Below are 20835 nucleotides of genomic sequence, written 5' to 3'. Positions count from 1 at the left end.
ATCGCCAAATTTTGTTCTGCCTCCATTTGCTTCTGTTTGGCTTGCATAATATCAAGATGTGTAGTCAGTGTCCCTAGTATATCAGTTTTAAAATTTTCCAATAAATTTCCAATTTCTACACGTGTTACTCCTTCTATTGAAATTTTATTATCTCTTACAAACCGATCATGTTTTGCCGGTTTTACTCTTGTGCTGCCTCTCGAGCTCCTGATACATAAATCAATAATGTCAGCAAAATTTTCTTGATAAATATCCCATTTTCCCATAATGTTTAATGTTTCGATCCATTGTTCCTTCATGCCCCTTATCAATGTTGTTTTTAACACATTATCAGGTAAAGGTAGTGATGCATAAGGAGATCTTTGTAGATTATACTGGAAACATTCCACATACTCCTCTAATGTTTCATTTGGTCTAGCTGTCATCTGGAATATTTCGTCCTTCAGTTCTCTAGACCTACAATAATCTTGATATTTTTTTAGAAAAGATTCTTTCATTTGATCCCAGTTATTTATAACCCCGCCACCTAATCCCATAAACCATATTAAAGCAGCCCCTTTTAATGTAGAGGGAAATAATTTTAGTTTCTGGGGGTCGGTGGTGTAATCATATCCCCTGCACAACACATCAAATTTAAATAAAAATGCATCCGGATCTTTTGATGTAAGACCGTGAAATGTAGGGATATGTTGAAGAGGGATTGCTTTCATAGGCGCATTTGCTGCATAATCCACTGTAGGGTATTGTAATGTAGAGGTTTGGGTGTTTGGCTAATTTTGGGCCATAGGGTCGAATATATGCCAATAACCTTCTAGGATATCTAGGAGGGTATTCCTAGGTTGAGAGGGAATGGCTTTGACAGGAATAGTTTTAATAGCACTTCCTCTATCTGGGATAATGAGAATGCCTGATGTATGAGGAGATTGAGTTTCTCCAACAATGATTTTTGCACCACTTCCCTTGTCTGGGTTGTTTAATGGCTGAGTTGTTCCAATAGGAGATCTTGGTTCCTCAGTTTCTCCTGTCTCTCCTTCTCCTTCACAAAGATTACTGAAATTCCCTTCTTGCAATAGTTCTGGAGTAGAATTTTCAATTTCTTGAAAGTCGTGCTCTTCAGTTTGACTATGCACCTCAGCAAAGACTACAGATGGTGATCCTGTGGCCTGAAGGGAGCTAGTAGGCTGTTTAGAAATGATTTTCCTGGGTCCTACTAATGGCTGAGATTCTGCTTTCTTGTAGATTTCGTCTATGAAGGTGTTCGGCTAAGGGTCACCAACCCCTTAACTTTTTCTGGCTTGGGTAGAGGTTTGGTATTTTTTTTTGGTTTTTTCTGCTTAGTCATGCACTCAAATTAACTACTAAATTCTATTCAAACAAAGCAATAGCAAATCTGTTAGGAAAGCGGATAGAGGAGCAGGGCTTTTACATGCTCCGTACATAGGTTCTTACCTTCCATTTTTAAAATCCAACTCTTCCCTAGCAGGTTCATACACTACTCTAAAAAAAAAAAGAACAAATGGCTACACTCTTTCCCCGGCAATGGTGCCAAAATGTGGATCGATAAAAAGGGTCTCTTTCACCTCTAATTACCTCACATTAATATGTCAACCCGAGAGCGTTTTGTTATTTCAAAGAGTGTCTCAATCTGAGGCTATCATTTGCCAGAGTAATGCTAGTAGTACAGTGTTCAGAAATACAAGAGTAAATGGATGCTTGTCTACAGCTTAACTACTTCAAAAGAGTAAATCACACACTCAAAAGACTAAGCAACTTATCAGTCAAGGGTTCAGTAGCAATAACCCATCCCTTTGGAAACTGATGGAAAAGGAAATCAGAGAACAAATCGTGGATCTGGGAGCCAGACAGTAAATGCCAAGGCTCACTACAGCCTTAGATCGTCTCCCACACCAAAATAAGAAATGCTAGGAAATGGAACGACAGATAAGAAAATGGAGCAGCAAATAAGAAATCGAACAACAAGTCTGTAATGGAACATCAATTCTTAAATGGAACAACAGCTAAGAAATAGAACAGCAACTAAGTCTCGCGAGCAATAACAAACTTAATCTATCACATCAAATGCATTAATCGTAATCAAACAACAATCTTTCACGCTTAAGGCAGATCAAACAACACACACCAATGGAACAACACTGATTACTGATGAACCATGGAACAGCGCTTGAAAACCATATACGCACACATCACACTTAAATAGTAATATGATCCAAGTATCAATCTCAGTTAGAAGGAATACGACTGCATTTCAAAATAGAACAACATTGTTTATAAATCCAACAATTGTAAGGAGCATAACTCCCAAGATGAATTCTATGACGTGAATGAACAGGTGCACATCACAAAAAATCTTTAATGGAATAGTAACAGTATTCTGTTAAGACTTAGCAATATTAGATCAACTCTGAAAATAACAGTAATATAATGCAGAGTCAATACAATAGTTCCATCTGTGGAAACCTTAATGAATTAAACATAACAGATCATGTGATGTAAACTTATAAAACATATCAGATTACCAAATAACGACGACATGCAAACCACGCATAAACCAACGTAATAATACAGGAGCAAGTGTCCTCTAGGGCCGGGCCCTTAGCCTCCAGGGGTACACTACTTGAGGTTAATCCAGACTCAGAGATGAAGTAATCACCAAGTTTGTATTAATGCATAAAGCATAATTACAATAAACCAATTCTTATCGAGACTCGATGATCAAAGTTTTGATCTTAAAAGAAATTACATAAAAGCATAATCATGTCTAACTCTCTCCCAAGCTAACAGTGTTGTCCCTTTTATAAGGGTGACGGCAGAGATGTCTAAGTGCAAAAATAGATAAAACAGCGATCCCTCAGGATCAAGGATCCTGAGGGATTCGCCGAACCGTTAGGCCTCAGTCATTTCTTTTCTCTCCTGCGCCGAGCTGATATCTCCACCTCCTTTTCTGGGCCAATTCGCTTTGATTTGCTTTGCCTTGTTTGCATTCGGTCTCCCGTCAAAGGGACAGCGGTTAACCCGTCCTTGTCCTTTCCTTTGGAATGACAACTTCTCGTTTTCACTCCTCCCTGCATAAGGAAATGACAATTGTTAGCGTTTTAGTCTTGCATATTAATCTCACATGTTTTATTATAATTCTTTATTATTTTCTGAGTTCATGATGCAAAAAGGTTTGCGAGTTCTACTGAAAAGATACTGAAATAATCATAAAAAACATACCTTTTTTAGTACTCCACAAATATCACATTAAAATTTATTTGATAAAACTTAATAGTCATCGTGGCTACATCCAGCCCTCGTCGTCACTGTAGACGATTGTTAGGACTTCCTCCACTTATTATGGAGGATTCGTCGAGTTCCACTGACTCAGATTCCTCATCTTTGAGGAATCAGTCTCCTAAATCTCACATGGGATCCGTGTGGACAACTGACGATTCCAGTTTGCCAGAGGATTTCTTCACAGAAGGATTTCTTGCTCACTTTGATAGTCTGCTTACAAATTCGTCGGATCCTCTCGTTGCTCCCGTGGTACCTGTACTTCCTTCTTCAGTAGGTGGAATTTTCCCATCTATTCAGTTGACGCCTCACGGGTCATGGAATTTTAGAGACATTGTTGGTCCTCTACCACTTCCCCAGTCGGCGGTCATCACAACACTGGTAATGTGGAATCCCGTTGTCCCGTTTGTCCCAAGTATGACAACTCACACAACACCCTCTATAAGTGGAACCTAGCAGATGCCTGGTCCCACTCCTATGGTTCCACAATGCATACCTTCAACTAGTGCCACATATAGTGCTCTGTATAACACTCAATGCAACACTATGGGCGCAGTTCCATTTTACCAACAACAAGGTCGGCTCCCAATGTACAGTTCTAACCCCCAGATTTAGATATCTGGGGGGCTTCCCAATATGAACATTCTGGTGGGGAATGTCACCATTCCCCCTCCACTCTCAGGCATGCATGGATAGTCGCTGATTGACATGAGTGTTCCCTCTATCAATCAAAGCCATATGGTTAGTTCTGTGTTGGTTGGGAATCCACAAGTGATACCCAACCAATCCATGGGGGCACCATACTCACAGACTCAAATGATTCAAGGGGGCACTGCTTATATTGGGGGCAATTCCATACCACAATATCAAAATCCTCATGGAAATCCACTCTACAATACCGTACCACAAAGCAACTGCTACACCACATAAACCATGTACACTATGGGGAACCAAACGATGGGAGGAGCACAGAGCTCCTCAGGTCACCTGTCATCACCATGGTCCGAGTCGGGGGCACCCAACAATCTACCTTTTTTGGCAATGTTAGATATTCCCGACTTATACAAGTTGACAAATGACCCCATCTTCCACAACTTACAATGGCCACCGATCCCACATAAAATACTAATGGACATTCCAAAGTTCAACGGAAAACAAGGAGAGGATCCAGGCACCCATATCATCACCTACCATCTTTGGCATGTTTCTAACTCCATGGTGGATGATAGTTTCCAGTTACGTCTTCTTCCCCGCATCCTTACTGGCAATGAAGAAAAGTGGTATATTGAGTTACCATGAACATCAGTAAATACCTTCAATAATTTAGTGATGGAATTCCTGAAGCACTTCCAGCTACCTATCCACTACGAGACTGGGATAGAGCTCCTTACTTCATTTCGTCAGGATACCGCCACCCACATCTCCAATCATATACATGAATGGAGACGTAGGTAGAGGTTAGTCAAAGCTCCCCTCCCAGACTTTCTCTTAATGGACTGGTTCTGTAGGTCGTTACTTCCACAAATCGCTAGAGATGTCGCTCTAGGTGGTGTGGTCATAGAAGACAATTCTATACGTCATGCCCAACACATGACATAATCCCCCATGCTCCCGGTAACCCCAATCTTCTCACCACTCAGCACCCCGGAGTGCACGCTGACGGGATTGTCGGCGCAATCTCTGGGGTCACTGTAAAACAAATCAGTGGTTCCATTGCCAAGCTAGCAATGGACCCCTCTACCAAAGTGACTGCTCTTCCTACCACTGCGATAAACTCTGTGTAGTCTACACAGAAATCCGGTGGCAAGAACAAAAAGAATAAGAACAAGACCGCTCCTTCTGAAGAGCAGTCATCTAAGCAGCCCAACCCGAAACAGAAGGTCATTGCGCCTACTGATGAGGAAAAGGACAAAGGCACCAAATATCTGTGCAAACTTTGTCTTGAAGACCACGTAACCTAGTGTTGTCTGCGTCTTCAAGAATGCACAGATTACCTTGCCAAAAGAGATTCTGGTAAGGCACCTGTTGTCCTTAGAAATCATTTTCCTACTCAACAACAGCAAAATCTCATTGCCAACCAACCACAACCCATGTTAGGGGGCAGCGATAGTTCGCAACATCCTTCAGCTGGTGAAGGAAGTTCTACCATTTACACATTTGAAACGGTAGAACTCACCACAAGAGCCAAATCTTATGGGGCTCCTGTCGCTCTAGCAGCAAAACGATCCTTAGGTCAAAACCCATACCACCCAATGATCTACATATTGGAAGGTCAGTTGAGGACTTTGTAATTTGACCCCGCAAGGGGGAACTTCGACGCACAACACACAATACATCTGCATGTGCCGCCCAATACTACAACATCGTAGAGGATTTGGCGCAAGAACTGTTGGCTACGTTAGTGCTTGAAGTATTGCAAACATACCCTAGCCAATGGAAACCTTTGCTTTTGGCTATTGGAGGTATTGACCCTACGGGTTCCATGCTTGCTATTTTTGACATGGACAAGTGTAAACCTCCCCTTTCCCACTAGCTTGCATTTCAGGTGCATATCACTTCGAAAGGTAAAGGTATACACAAAACTGTCATCAACAAAGGTGCCTCAACCTGTGTCATGTCGGATTCATGCTGGCTCGCCCTAGGTTCCCCAAACCTATCCCTGCTGTCGAACTCCCTTAAAGATTTTGATAGCCACACCTTTATCCCAAAAGGATACCTAACCAGTTTTCCCATCACTTTGGTGGGGAAAACCGTAACGGTGGACGTAGAAGTCGTAGACATAAAACTCGACTATGGTCTCTTTCTGGGTCGCAGTTGGACATATGCCATGATGCCCGTCGTATCTACTGCCTTTCGCATCATCCATTTCCATTGGATGGAAAGGTTATTACAGTAGATTAGTTGCCTTTCTGCACCCCTGATTATTCACCATTACCGAGTGGCTTCGTACCCCTAGTAGGAGGTGGAACTGACAGTTACATCAGTGTAGGTACCAGTCTACTGAAGGCTTCTTCCCTCATGGGTTGTTTCCCTCTTCAGCCACTGCAGGTTTCACAGATGGTCAATATGCTTTCATCTATTCCTCATGAAAATACCGATCCATGGATCCTACTGGCTCCTTCAGACATTGACACATACAGAGAGAAAATGTCACTGTCACCAGCTGAATCGGCCTACCAAGCCATTCAATTTGCATCTAAATCTCCAGTCACTTTGGTTTCGGCCAATGGTACCACTGCCCCTCCCATAACTGCTCTTTCTTTCGATCCACTCAATCAAGTCCTACCTAAGGACGAAGCTATTAGAGAGATCACGAGGTTAGAAGAGTGACCTTGGGAGGATTCACACCATCATGTTTTGATATCTGATTCGGACATGATGCCTCTTCAAATCTTGTCACCTGACGCACATGAAATCGTTTCCTCACCGTATATGACTATCCAACTTTTGGACTTTGAAAGAAATAGGGGCAATATTTCACAAACATTGCTCCCAGATATTTTTGTCATGACAGGCATCGTGGAAAACATACAGAGTGGAGCCAATCATAATCCTGAGGAAATTGTGAGCTTCACCTACCCATTTAGGGACTTCTACGATGTTTTTCCTTGGTCTTATGAGGAAATGCATGGCATAGACCCTTCTGTTGTCAAGCATGAGATCAAGGAAGGCCAAGCATTCTTTTTATGGTGTTTTCTTGCTCGTTAATCTGAAAAATCCTTGAGTCTCCTTCTTCAGGCTTGTTAAACTACCATGAAGAATATTGAGTGTTCTTTTATGGTATTTTTCTTGCTCGTTAATCTAAAAAACCTTGAGTCTTCTTCTTTTGGATCATTAAACCACTACAAATATGAATAGAGCACTTTTAGAAATATTTTATTGCTCTTTAAAAAATATAAACATGCCCGAGTTTTCATCGTTGTGCTCGTTAAATATATGCAACGATAGATAGAGCACTTTTAGGGATATTTTATTGCTCTTTAAAAAATATAAACATCTTTGAGTTTTCATCGTTAAGCTCGTTAAATCTTTGGGACGATGGTTAGAACACTTTTGGAGATATTTTATTGCTCTTTAAAAAATATAAACATCTCCGATTTTTCATCATTAATCTCGTTAAATCTTTGGGACGATGGTCAGAGCACTTTTTTTGATATTTTATTTCTCTTTAAAAAAAATAATAAACATCTCCGAGTTTTCATCATTACGCTCGTTAAATACATGTAATGATGCTCTGAGCAACTCTTTTTTGATCTTTTTCTAGGTCATAAACTGAAAAAGACCAAAGGAGAATGTTTTTTAAGAGCTTTTTTATCGCTCTTTAAACTGAAAAAATCCCGAGCTATGTCTTGCAGCTTGTTAAAACTTGCTAAAGATAACCGAGCATTCTTTTAGGTGCTTTTCTTGCTCGTTAAAACTGAAAAAGCCTGATTTTTTGTTATTGGGCTCGTTAAAAATAGACAGTAGTAGCAAGAGCACTTTCTTTTTTGGGACATTTTCTCACTCTTAAATCGAAAAAATCCCCGAGTTTTTCCCCTCCTTCGAGCTCATAAAAATATGAAGAAGGGATGAGTCGTTCTTTTCCCTCTTCTTCTTGCTCATTAAACTGAAAAAGATACCCTGAGTTTTCTTCATCTAACTCATTAAAAATTTTGATGAAGGCATTGATTTTGTCGTCACGTGACTCTTTAAAAATTCATGACGAAACATGAGTTTGGTCTGTCACCTCGTACTCATAACAAAATGAGGTCAACATCTATTGAAAAAAGGTTTCTCTTTATCCGGGTTCAATAGATTAAAATACGGAAAAGTAACCGATTCGGGTATACTATTAACCTTTTGTCGAACCCGGTTAACAACTATGACAAAGGGACCACCATGGAGTCTCTCTTTACGATCTTTTTAGACTCTCTAAATATGAAATGGTGACTGAGTTTTCTAGTCTGGACTCTTTAAATTACACCGACAAGATATAGAGTTGTCCTTGTTACGATACTTTTCAAACTCTTAAAACATGAAAAAATCGACGAGTTTGCCTGTCTGGACTCATTAAACTAATCAGATAGGGCAAAGATTCATTCTTTTTGTGATCCTTTTCAGACTCTTTAAACATGAAAAGATCGATGAGTTTACCCATCTGGACTCATTAAAAAATCATATGGGGAAAGTGGACAATACAACTGTATTCCGTATTAGAAAGCATGGTTTGGCAGCAATCGTTCCCTTGAACATGGCACTCCCTCAAATAAACCTTCATTTTGATGGCCTCTCAATATGTACCCTACAATCCTATGAGTTTTAGCCTATATACCCTGATGTAATTGCATCTCCGTATCTTAACACTTTGTAGTGTTCATGAGTCTAGTGCTGTTTGGTTAAAATCGTTGTCATGCCTTCTATTGTTCAAGGGTCCCCATTTGTTTCCTCTATGAACCGATCCTACATATTCTTTCATCATGCCCTCCGTTGTTTAGACCCAAATGCTCAAAAGATTCCTCAAAAAACAAAATCATTCTTGTCCGGTTTTGTGTCGATTGATGTAGGACACATCACTGCCTACCTTTCAATAGGTTTCTTCCTATCGACTTCAACACTCTATCTAGGAAGATAACCCAAAAACACCTTCAGTGCCTTGGTACTTGCATACATTAGTGGCATGTTACCTTGTTTTTTATCACGGGTTTTAAAATTCAAAAAATAAATTAGGACTTGTATTTCCTTTTTGAATAAATCTTACTATCATAAAACTTAGAAGAATACCCAAAAATCCAAAAAAGACTTAAGTTTTATGATAAGTTCGAACAAAACCATTTTCTCGATAAAAAGCATCGCATCGCATCGCAAAAAGGTAATAGACCCTTTCCTACAAACCAAATCCTAAGATTGCGAAATCATGATGTGAAATCACGTGTTGAAGACATTCATCGCATCACAGTTTTAACGTGCTTCAAGTATCACTTAAAGCGAAATACCTCAAACTGCCAATATGCAATGACGCATCTCGCAAATCGCATTTCACAGAAAACATATGGTAAATGATCGCCACACATAGCGGATGAGAGATATTGCGATCTGCGATATTGCGAAGAAAATCGCAAAATTGCCTTATCGCAGATCTGCAGGGCTCATTGCTCGAAAAAGCCTTTTCACAAACCAATGCCCAATTATGCGCGTTAATGTTAATTTAATGAGTCAGTTGGAAATCATTAATTAAATATGGTTTTGATCTGATAGAAGAGCCATTTCACGTAAAGTGATATATTATATATGATTTCGGCATTTAAAGCTTTCCTGTCACCTTTTTCTTATCATTACTCTTGCCTCATTTGCAAATTGTAGGAGCAAAAAGTAGAAAGGTATACATAGCAGTGTTCAGAATATTATGGGAAAGAAAGGAAAGGCTCTGAGTTCTGAAGAGAAAGAAATGACACCCTTTTCCATAGGACAAATCTCATATCAGAGACCACTCCAGGATTTCTACCAAACGTGCAGCATCACAGACAAGCTGGAGACAAAAGGCTCAAGAAAGAGCAGAGTCCATCAAAATGTTAACCAAGTTAAACTGGGATTCTTACTAGAAGCACTTGGTTAAACCACACAGTCAGTGCATGACTCTCAAGTGTTTCACTAATTCTGTCGAGAAGATGGTGCCAGTACTTTTCGATTCTGTTTTCGCAGGACAGTTAAAGTTGGAGGTCGGCCAGGCAACTCTTCGCAAGCCAATGCTGGATGCTTGCGACTACAAAGATCAGATACACAGATAGTTAATTTCCAGTTTTACTTTTAGATTCAGTTTTAGTTTTAGTTTTGCTTTATTTTTGCCTGAAGTGAGGACGGTCATTTAAACCGCCTCCTATATTTTTTGTAATAAACTATTTTTAGATTTAGCTAGTAGTATTTAAATCCTTCTCATGCATTTAGAGAAGGGTCCTGAAATTTATCAAAAACTTGTCCTTAGAACATGTACTTCTGCACCCTCTGAGGAGGTTTTGATGAATGAATGGAACAATATTTATTGATATCTGCGTTTAATATCTGCTACAAAAATTGCACTTTTTTACTCTTAGTAGATGTTGAATTAAGAAGAGATAAATCATTATTGTTGGAGCTCATGAGTAGAACTCATTATAAATGGTACTTTTATCTCTTAACAAATTATGCTTATGTGTTATGGTGATATTCATGTTTAGTTATTTATGTATGAATGCTTGAATGCTTGAGTTATCATTTGGCACTTCTATACAGTGATAGCCATTTATTTATGCTTAATATATGAGTGACTTATTATGCGATATGCTTTTCACAACTATTTGGCTAACTTTTTATACGAAACAATTCATCTTTATTGAATTATTTTCTTATAGCAATTGAATGATCTTTATTACCAATTGTTGTAGAAACTATTTTAGATCACATAATTGAAAGATTAAATCCCGGGGTAGTTTTAGAATTAGATATTTCTGTTTATTAGAATACAATTGCATTGTTGTTAAATTAGATTTAGAATAAAGGCATTTTACTTAGAAGTTATTAGGAAGGAAATATCAATTCTCAACACACACAGACATAAATTGGGAAACTGGTCCCATATCCCCAGTCGGACCCACTACACCAAATAGAAAAAGAGCTGCTAACCAAGGTCCAGACCGGGTGGGTATCCCCCTTGTTGTAGACCCGATTTTCAGGGCTTCAACAGGATGTAAGCAAGGATATGAGAGTGCAGAATATATACCCGGAAGTCTTTCAAAGCTTTAACTAATGCAAGAGCTTGCTTCTCAATGATGTTGTATTTCAAGGTTGCATCCCTAATTATCCTACTGAAAAAGGCAATTGGTTTTTCTAGATGATATCTTTTCTACATTAGAACTGCTGCCATAGTATGTTCAGAAGCGAATGAAAATAATATGAAATCCTGTGAATAATTCGAACTGATCAAAATCGGGGCTGAAGATAGAACCAACTTTACCAAGTTAAAAGAATTCATAGTGTCCTCAGTCCACTTGACCACACTATCCTTCTTCAACATATTAGTAATTTCCCTCAAGTGTTCAGCGAGATTAGTCACAAAGTAATGTAAAAAAATCATCTTACCATCAAATGCTTGGATCTCTTTCTTATTACGAGGAAAATCTATCTTCTGTATAGCTTCCACCCTTGCAGGATCGATGTGGATTCCTTCCTTTGATATTATGTGACCGAGTAGCTTCCCTTCATCCATAGCAAAAAGGCTCTTTTTGGGATTGAGTGATATTCCATATTTTCTGCAACGCTGAAAAACAATTTTCAGATGGTAAAGATGCTCTTCATCTGAATTTGAAAAGACAGTCAAATCATCAAGATATACTACTAAAAACACATCTTTTTCATTTGTGAAGGCAATGTCCATGGCACGCTGAAATGTTGCTCCAACATTCTTTAAACCAAATGGCATCTTGGCATAGTGGAATGTTCCCCAAGGAGTGGTGAATGTTGTCTTGTCCCTGTCATCTTCATGCACCAAAATTTGATTGTAGCCTGAATATCCATCAAGCAGCGACATACGAGATGCTCCAACTACTCTTTGGAGAATGTGGTCCATTTTCGGCAGCGGGTAGTTATCTTTTAATGACACTTTATTCAAATTTCTGAAATCTATGCACAATCTGATCTCACCTGTCTTCTTCCTCACAGGAACCAGATTGGAGATCCAATCTGAAAATCTGATCGGAACGATTATACCAGCCTTGTACAATCAATTTACCTCTTTTTCTATTGACGACAGCAACTTCAGATTTATCCTTCTCAGCTTTTGGTGGAACGGCTTCTGATTTGGCTTAATAGGAATTATATGCTGAATTATACTTTTTTCATACTCCTTTAAGTCTATATAGTCCCAAGTGAATACATCAGAAAATGAAGACAATAAACTAATGTATTTAGCTTTTACCTGAGGAGATAATGCCTTTGACAACTTCACCATCTTTGGATTCTCGACTGTTCCAATATTTACATCTTCAACACCCTTCTCGGTCGGCACTAAGCTTGGCTTTTGGGCTACATCATCTTGATCAAATAGTTCCTCTAAAGGTATAAGGCCTTTAGGGATGACATTATCTTTCAACTGTAAGACTTCCATCTGATTTACCTCTATTTTTGGTTCACCATCATCTCGCTCACCATCTATAGAGGTGTCTTTATACTTGCCTTCATTTTGCAGAAAATCATCAATTTCTTTGTCATCCTAAAACACCTGCCAATATCTTAGATTATCAGGAACAGTTGGGCGATGCTTCACATGAATTTCAAACTTATTGTTTGAATTCATTGGGATCTTCAAATTACTTGCAGCTATAGCAAGAGAATCTGCAATGACATTTTGTGTATGAGGGACACATGTCAAGGTATAATCTGGAAACAACCTCAAAATATCTAAAACTACATTACAGTAAGCCCTCATTCATGGATGTTTGGCTTGGTATTCACCCTTGACTTGTTTGATTACTAATTCTAAGTCTCCATAAACTGAAATTCTCTTTGCATTCAACTTCTTGAGTATCTTCAACCCTGCAATCAGTGCCTCATACTCGGCTTCGTTGTTAGAACAATCGAAAGCCAATTTATATGAAAAAATTATTACATTGCTTGGGACTTTATTTGGTAGGAAAATAGGGCTGTGTATCTAAATCCCAATACCTACACCATCCTTACCTACTTCTCCGTCGAAATCCATACTCCATAAATTGGCTTCTTCTTCCAAGTGTTGGAATTCTATCTACTCTTCTACCTTTGGTTGTTGTCCATCAATTTGTTGTTGTTGGCGGAACGTAGACAGCTCAGTGGTACTTGCAATCTTTTGTCTCTCTTGATCAAGTACTGCCCTGAAATTTTTTGTTATCTTTGGAACATCTTCCACTTCAACTAACTGGCTATTTACATCATTAAAACCACTATATAAATAAAGAACAAAAGATTCTAAATCTGTATGTCGAGAGTTAATTGGATGATCCAAAGGTTTCTCATTGCTTGTGATCATATACTTCATCTTATTCTGCCTATATAATTTTCTTAGCTGACCAAACACGGGAATAGTGGCATAGGAGAAATCTAATTGCAATGTCCCTTTCAGTTTTGCACCCCACAACCTAGATAAAAGCATGCCAAATCTAGGGGGGATGTTTGCAACAACTACTTCCATGAGAAAATTCTTTGCTGGAATCTGATCTAAAGTCACAACCAAATCCTTAATGAGACCAATACATCTGACCCTACCAGAATCAAAAGAATAAAGATCATGATATTTACGAGTGATGTCAAGACCCAATTTTTCCATAATTTCCTTTGGCATCAAATTGTGGGATGCTCCCGAATCAAACATGGCATTGTGCAAGACATACTCATGCAATCTAAGGCTGATGTAAAATGGGGCTACTTCACTATCCTTAGATTGGCCTTCTAAAGTAGGACCAAAAATAAGCTCGATTCGGTCATCCTCCACATTAACCATATCAGACAAGGGATCTACATTCAAAATCTTTGACACTTGACTCTTATAACTACTATTCTTCATTAATTCTGTCAGAGGTATCGACACTTTTAACTTAGCAATCTCATTCTCTAAGCTAAAGGTTGTAATTTTATCTACCTCTTTGATTGGAGAATCCTTCTTTTCATGCTTTTCCTTGGCTGTACTTGGCTGATTTGTCTTCCCATTTGCAGATTGTACTTTGCTGGAAGTAGGATCTACTGGCTCCTTTCCTTTTTTCTAAACATTTGAAGAATCATTCTTAGGCTGTGCTGCTTACTTTCGCTTTTGGACCGGATTTATTAGTACATCCTTGCTCTTGAGTGAATATTGTCTTTTCTACGCTGTCAGTGCATTCATATATCCCCTCTAATATTCATCTGATTCTTCTTCCAGGATTGTTTCATTGGCTAGTATAAAATCCTCATCTTTCTGTACAACTGGGATCTTTGAATATTCCTCATCCTCCGTGATATAGATAGGCAAACCATTTGCTGTAAAAAAAGTGATTTTCCTCTCCTATTAGATCTTCATCATTCTCTGTGTTAGCGCTCGAATCTGCCTTAGGCTGAAAAAGGCAAAACTCGAGGCAACATCAAACCAAGCTCAGCCTCGTAGCTAGCCCTACGAGGACAGGAGAGGGCTCTCTCCGGGTCTATCTCGATAAAATGATCGATAGAGTCCAAGATGACTTAAATGATAACTGATTTTAGGCTAGTAAAATGAATAGGAAAAAGGGGTAATTTGATAAATGTCTGGATTTTCTGGGCAGCATGGGATCGAGAATAGCATGAACAGGGAAATTAAATCCGAGACACAGATTATCTCAGGAAGCAAGACAGGCAATAAATTTAGCATTCAATTTTGAAATTATATGGAATGAAAAGAACGCTGAGAGGTTGACAAGGGCAATAGATGAATCCTTATCAAACAGAAGAAAACACAAAACATGAATACCTTTCCAAGGCAGAGCAACAAACTGGATTCTACCTTTCTCACTTAAAAGTATTCATTTAGAAATTATTATGAAATGAAATGGAAACATAACCAGCTACATATGAAACAAAGGAAAAAACAAATGCTGAATTCACACCACAAGAATCTCAGGAGTCAGAGCTGTATCTTTTCATTAAATCCCTGTCAAAAACTGTACAGTGAAGTTTTCCTTCACAGCTCTCCCACTGTTTGCCAGAACTCAGAACCCTTCACAAATGATTTGTCATACAGTAAATAAACTTCATCTGTGGGAAAACAAATCGATAAAAAATAGGGAGCTGGAACACCAATCGAAGAAGATAGGAAAAGAGTTGTCCATCTGTGCTGGCGACAGAATAGCGTTACATTATTCCATTTGAAATCTCTGATGACCAGTTGGAAAGGCGTACACTGTAACTGTAGGCCCTTTGAATCATAACTAAAGTCCAAAAATAGGAAATCGAATCCTACTTCTCTGCTGGGGTAGATATTATTTGATTTAAATTTTGGCTTTATTACTCCATTAGGAGGCCTTGAAATGTGTTTGTGTGTTGGAGGGAACTTGTAAATAACAAAGAGCACTTGATTGTTTGTTATATTTTCCATCCCCTTGATAGGCGAAGTGAAGATAGGGGGGCATACTTCTCCATCGCAAAGGCAAAAGAAACCATTCATCCCCCCACTAGCTCTAGGATCAATTTCTTCATTTACTCCAAGTCTTTTCTGCCCTGAAAGATGGCTACCTTGATCATAAATTGAAAAAACATATGGTGACAATGGATGGCTCACGGTCACAAATAACAAGTCATACATCACAGTATTTCTGCGCATTTCCTCTGCCGTCAAGGTGCACTCAACCTTGTTAACCTCCGTGAGTAAGCGAGCTTCATCAATAAAAGGCAATTTTGCCACTTTACAGAAGGGGAAAGGTCTCCAATATTTTACTGCAAAAATATGGATCAAATCTACCACGTATGTTCTTTAGATCGAATGCCACAGTATGCAATGACTGCCACCTAAGACATAACGCCTCTTTCATTCAATTTGGATCATGAATATGCAGATGAATCGTTTTACATTCAACATTCGGCAATTACATCACTGTCATTTGCTAGTATGATGACATCTTGCATGTTAAGCCCCATCTCTCATAACTTCGGTGCTTTTCATCGGCAGTTGCAATTTCATTCAGGGAGCTAGTCAAATCGCCACCATTGTTAGGGATGGTCTTTTGCTTTACTGTTTGCAGCCAATTCTTGAAATCTAGCTCTGCCTGTGATTTTGCTAATGCCATTGCCCCGATGATCATTCGTAGTTTCATCTAAAGACTCCAGGAGATCACTAGCACCATTTTGAAAACCAGTACTGGGCGATGTTGGAAGACCGATGCCATGAACGACGGGATACAACCATGTCTGCAAATAGCAAGATCGCTCCAGTTCCCATTTTTACCGGACTATCTCCTCAATCTTAAATTATAATGTCTGAGACGACATTTATTCCATTCAATTTCCCAATCTGAACCCTTATTCTCACCCTTTTCAAAATACTTCTGTTTTTGGTCAATAATAGATGAAGACTTTGGATCTGCGATCCTGTATTGCAGTATATTACCTCTATTTAAAGATTTATTATGAACTTGCTCCACCATAGTTTGCTTGTCATGAGGAGTTGAATCTTCACGGCTGGGATTAGAAACAGTTCCAGTATTCACATCTCCATTCCATCCGTCGGTACTCAATTTTACTAGAGCCTTCTTTCGTTTAGTCGTCTCTCCACCACCATTAGTAATCTTATTCAATTTCTTTTTTCTACAGAGGTTGACACTGCTTGTAAATCATCCAATGAACCTTCTTGCCTACTTTCCTGAGCTTGCAAAGAAGATACTTGAATTTGGACCCTTTCAGTCACCTCCTTTAACTTTCTCAAAGGCTCTACTTTTATGGGAGGTTGACATATCATTTGCGCACTTCATTAATTGTCTTGTATGGCATTCAGTTCCAAGAGTTGCATGTTTATCTGAGTGATATTGCATATCACCATCTGTAGGTTCAGCCATGATTGCCTTCTTGACAATGGTTTCTTTAGAGCCTGCAATCAAAATATTTGGAATTGCCCCATCCTTATTAAACACCTCAATGCCTACGACAGTTGGCTCTGTTTTACAATGAATTTCTTTGCATCTCTCAGCTTTTAATGAACTGGGCCCAACGTGAACATTTCCTGGTTTTGATTCTTGCTTTTTCAATGGTTTTTCATCTGAATATTCACCAACAGAAAGACAAGTGATATCCTAACTAGAGCTTGTGGCATTCATACCCACCAAAGGTCCACTTCTTTTAGCTGCCTTTATTCGAAGAGCACCCGTCTTTGACAATTTGCTTGGATGTAAATTTCCACTAGCAATTTTAGCTCAATGCGCCGCGTGTATCCTATGCGCCGCGCGCTCCTTGTATGTGTCATGTGCATCCTATGCGCCGCGCGATCCTTGTATGCGCCGCGCACTCCTTGTATGCGCCGCGCACACTGTCAACACACTATCGACCTCTCCAACACTGAAATTCACTCTTCAGCCTCCAAATTCGGCTTTCTCCTTTGGATTTTTGTGAATTTTTGACATGCATATAGGTTGTCAAAAACAATGGATTTGCTTTATAATTTAATATAGCTCTGCTCTCATCATAAGCATGACAGATTGCTCCATCATTGAAATTTTGATCCGGAACACTAACAATCTCCAATCGTGGATTTGGAAGAATATCAACCTTAATATGCACAAAGAGCTCGGTATGCCAGGAATGGAAAGCTTTAAATTGCAACAGTCTAATGTCTTCTGGAAGCATAATTTTGGGCACCGTACACTTTCCCTGACTGAATTTGTATTGAACAGAACTCAGAGTATACAAATCAATTGTCAACGTATGCTGGGAACCATCCATTTTGGAATCAAGATTCCCTTCATCGTCAAAGATTCCAAACACAACATTCTTTAGAATAGAGCCAGCATAAGAATGCTCTGGAATCGCGGATACAACCTTGAGCTCCCTTGATAGAAGGTCAAACTCTTTGTTAAGAAACATTTTTGTATCTGAGGACACACGAATGAAACCTCCAGCAGCAAAGATTTCTTTACTCTGCCCTTTGGCAATCAATACTAGATGTGCAAAATAGTAGAGGATGCCCAAGAGTATTGCAGTTCCAGTCATTATTATCATGGACCTCTGGCAGATGACTCCGAGCATGCTGTACTGTTTAGCACCGTAAGCTTGCCCACACACAATCTGGACTGTTGTTGCCATTCCAAGCATAATTCCATAGGCCAATCCTTGAATGGCCACACTAGCTATGGATGCTCCTGCAAGCTACAACTCTCCAAGATGATCAGCAAACATTTGAGATACGGCAGAGGGCATAAAATTAAAAACACTAACTATTATAGAAGGGGCAGAGAGAATCCATAGTTTCTTGGATTCAATAATGGCAGCTTGAGTAACTCTGGACCAGGAAATATGTTCTTGAAATAACACTGATTCTATGAAGGCCGACTCCTCCTATAACTTCTGTTGACTCTTGATATCCTCATGTTGAATCAATGGGTCCACAAGATGACCAGCCCTGTTGTGCTCCGTGGCAAAATCCCAAATTAGTTTACAGGGCACAAATCGCAGTAGGATGTTTACTTTACAGGGCCTGAATCATAATTTCACTGTTGTTCCTCCTATTTACATAGACTGATGGAGATATTGAACCTAGCAAGATGACCAGGGTCTGTATTAGAAGTACTCCATGATGGAAGACTTTAAAATGCAAATTTATTACAAAAACAAATTTGTCGATTTCTTCTCCAAAACAGAGTTTTGGAGAAGGATCATTTTCGAGCATTATTGATGATGAAACTTTTGAAGTAAGAGACTTATTCAACCTCCCTCTGGCCTGCAAGCGTTATTTCACACTTCTGGAGACAAAACCCTAGACTCAAGAACTAAAATGACTCTTTTTGACCAAAATGGCATTTGATGACTGCAAATGACGAGAAATGAACCTTGGTGAATTAGACTCTGACAGAGGACTGACAAGACTGAGTCTAACATTGGCTCCAATTGGGATGGCAGCTGCCACTCCGTGGAGGTGCCAAGAACTGCAGATCTTTGGGAGAGCAGACAGTGCCTTCGTCCATTGGGCTATGGAGTCCATTATTCCGACAAACCAACATGACATCAATTTATTGACTGAAACTTGACTGAAACTAACTCAATGCAAACTGAAATGACTAAAAAACTTGACTCTAACAAACTAACTCAAAATGGCAAAGACCTGGACATTAAAACTTAAAGCTTGGTGGCAGTACATGGCCACCTGTGTTTCTTACAAGACAATATATCCTCAAACTATAACAAAATGCCAATGCAACCAATCAAGAAGATGGCTTCTTGACTGATTCTTCCTATTAGATCTTCTGGTCAATAGTAGATTCTTGTAACTGGGTCTCCAGAAAGCTAATTTACTATGATCTCCTTCATCACCAAATACTGCAATAATCACCTTCACTGCTGACTGCAATAAATCTGCCATTGGATCATGAAAAACATGAAGATTTTCTTCCTGCTAAAGAAACAGGGTGTCCTTTGCTTCAAATTTTGATCTTCCTTCATCATTTGCTTCAGTAAAAGTATGTTCCTAGGCTTTAAAAAGCTTTGAACAGGTGGATGTGTAGATATCTTCTTGGAAAATTATTTCAACACATGAAACACGTGAAGAGGAATCTGAATGAAAATCCTGAATGTTTTGATCTTCTGTGATGTGAATGTATTGAATGAAGGTCCGATCTTGTTTTTGATACACTGACTGGATTACTTCCTCATGAAGATCTAGTTCCGGTGAGATGAGAGCATTTAGATCTGTAACTCTATTTTCTTCATGCCAGATGATCTCAACAGCAGAGTTCTTCTTTATGGGATTCAGAACAAGGTATTCTTGATCATCATGATATGAATCTGGATCTGAAATAGCTGTCTTGACATTATCACATTCTGAAATTAGAACTGGACTTCCTTGCATGCTGCCTTCTTCTATGGACAGATCTGAAACGAAACTTTCTCTTTCATCATTTTCAGCCACATGGAAATCTTCAACCTGCTGATAAGTATCCTCTAAGATTTCTGTGTGCTGCTGAAACGAATTTTCATACAGGGCTTCCATGATCTCTTCATCCACGAAATTATCATCTTCATAATATTTCTCAAGGCTTTCAATAAAACTATGAACATGGCTACAACAATTCTGAACTAAATTCAAGGATGGATATGATTATTTGTACCTTTCAAAGAATACTACATGAAAATCCTTTAAGCAATAAATAGAAGCAGGTGGAAAACTTTCATACCAAGATCGGGCTTCGTCTTCCAGAGTAGCCATAAACATTTTCATCAAATAGTCTTTAGGAAAATCGATCTTTAATTTATGCACATGAATGTGAAATTTCACCAGATGAAGAGCAGCGTCATTACCTTCCACATTTATGAACACATGCAAATTCTTTGACCAATCTACCTTGGGCATTTTATTTGAAAAACCTGGGATGTGATCTCGGCTCATGGGAGTGTATCTTCTTGCAATCCAATCCATCTTAAGAAATCTCAAAGCTATTGATCCCTGTGCAGTGGAGTCACCATGAAGGATTGATTGCATGGATTCTTCAGTGAAAGGAGTCGCCAGGTGAATGCTTTCAGCAATCTTCTTATGTCTGATCGTTGTTCACCATCAACAATCAGCTCTGAACTTGAGATATGTATTGGGGAAAAACAATCTTCAAGCAGACCATTTTCTTCCCCAGTATGGTCGCCACTATGTTAGCGCTCGAATCTGCCTCAGGCTGAAAAAGGCAAAACTCGAGGCAACATCAAACCAAGCTCAGCCTCGTAGCTAGCCCTATGATGACAGGAGAGGGCTCTCTCCGGGTCTATCTCGATAAAATGATCGATTGAGTCCGAGATGACTTAAATGATAACTGATTTTAGGCTAGTAAAATGAATAGGAAAAGGGGTAATTTGATAAATGACTGGGTTTTC

The sequence above is a fragment of the Pinus tabuliformis genome, chromosome 6 (genome assembly GCF_031772625.1).
Source record: "Pinus tabuliformis cultivar Carrire ecotype Pingquan chromosome 6, CPIR1, whole genome shotgun sequence".
NCBI classification, from domain to species: domain Eukaryota; kingdom Viridiplantae; phylum Streptophyta; class Pinopsida; order Pinales; family Pinaceae; genus Pinus; species Pinus tabuliformis.
The sequence above is the reverse complement of the archived record's forward strand: the minus strand, read 5'-3'. Positions refer to the sequence as shown.